This window comes from Lycium ferocissimum, chromosome 2 (assembly GCF_029784015.1).
Source record: "Lycium ferocissimum isolate CSIRO_LF1 chromosome 2, AGI_CSIRO_Lferr_CH_V1, whole genome shotgun sequence".
Lineage (NCBI taxonomy): Eukaryota > Viridiplantae > Streptophyta > Magnoliopsida > Solanales > Solanaceae > Lycium > Lycium ferocissimum.
Window position 1 is genome coordinate 17299899 of NC_081343.1, and position 1898 is coordinate 17301796.

Genomic DNA, 1898 nt, shown 5'->3' on the forward strand with positions numbered 1-1898 from the left:
GCGGAAACCCCCGACATCGACGCCCTATGAAGATGTTCCGGAGTTAAACTCCATTAGACCGGGTGTCGCCGAGTCGCGCGGCTACCCAAGATGTCTGCTCGGTTAGAGACCCCTGCACACACGTGGGTTTCGCGAGTCGCTGTACTATGATACAAGTTCGTACAATTACATGTTTTACTTGATTTAAAAGCAACAAAGGAATATTTTAAACCTTATTATGTATACTTGACGTATAGATTCAAAAAAAATTAGAACGCGACGTTAGTGGGTTCGGCTTCGGCCCGGTTACGGTCGGTGCCCATCACACCCTAGTGAGATTGGGGTGTGCCGCCGAGTGTCGAAATAGTGCTTTGTATGGTGTTCGGTTATGATGTAGACTTGCAGCATAAAGGTCGAAAAAGGGTATTTATGCCTGGTTGTTTGTAAGCTGCCATGTAAACGGTGTGGTTGTATGCATTATGCTACCAATGTGTTTGGCAAGGTCATATAAACCGAAGGTTCGAAGCTATGCCTACATTACGGGCTTACAATGAATGCAGTATTTTATTTGGCTTGAAAAACGAAGCGCATGTTTGTTTTCTCGAAAAATTTTCATCACAGGTATGTGATGTTTTCATGGGCCCAAAGTGTGGTCAGTGTTACGTTAGTCGTAATGGTTCCGGCCCTAGGTAAGGGCTTCGGGTGCCCCATCATACCCTATCGGGAAATTGGGTGTGACATCAATCTTGGTCCAAAAATTATAATTCTCTTGTATTCTTATTAAGCTCAAGATCCTCTTCAAGATGACATAAATTTTGGGGCAAGAAAGTGCTCTTTTTTGGGCAAGAGGAAAAAGTTGGAAAAGGTAAGAATTTCTTGTTTCTTTTATGTTTGTAGAAGATTTATGGATGTTAAGTGAATAAAGTTGAATGGAAATTATGGAACTATGATGTGTGTGTGTGTAGTATGTGGTGCATGTGTGTGTTACCACCGTGTGAGTCTTGCATGGAAGGAGATGGATTAAATTATTTAGTATGTTAATTGTGTTGTAGAAGTCTTGTGATGAAAATGGAAGGTTAATGGTTCTAGTTGGCATGAGAAAATTGTTGTTAAGTTGTTGTCGGAAAGTATGTGATTTTATTGTAGTTTATGTATTTATGAAAATGAATTTGTAAGATGCAAATTGTTGTCGTTGTAAATGAAATTGGAAGATAAGAATATGTTGTGGATGTTTATGTCGAAGGTTGGAAGTTTGGGATGCATTATGGCTTTGATGGAAAGCTTGTATATTTTGCATATTTTGTGAATATTTTGTAGTAATGATATGAAATGTCTCCGAATTATATTTGAATGGTTTTGGATTAGTAAATGAATATGAGAACGTTGACATGAAGTTGAAAGTGTGAAGTTGGAGTCGAAGTTGTTGCATTATGTAAAAAGAGGGACTATTTATGTTATAACGTGTTTGGTATTGAATGTTGATGTTGTTAGTGTTGTTATTGGTATGGTTGTTGATATTCGGGAGCCGAACATATTCTCTGGGCAGCGAATTTATAGGGAGAGGTGCTGCCCAAATTTCCGTAGACAAAGTGTTAATTTGAAATCGGATTCTTAAGTGCTTATGGCTAATGGTTGATATCTAATGACGGATTGTAGATCGTGAGAAGCCAAGGCATAAGTTTGGATTAGCCTAGGGGAGCGGCCAAGGTATGTTAAGGCTCGTCCTTTCTTTCAAAGGCATGATTCTTAGATTACGATTTCATAAATGCTTCCATAACTTTGTTGTTTTCAAAAGTTTTGTTTTCAAAAGAATTGTGTTCCTAAACGAGTCCGAAACTAACGACCGTAACTTCCGCACACGGTCTCGGATTGCTATGAAACGTTCGTAGACGTCTCTATAACGAGTAATAATCCTTAAC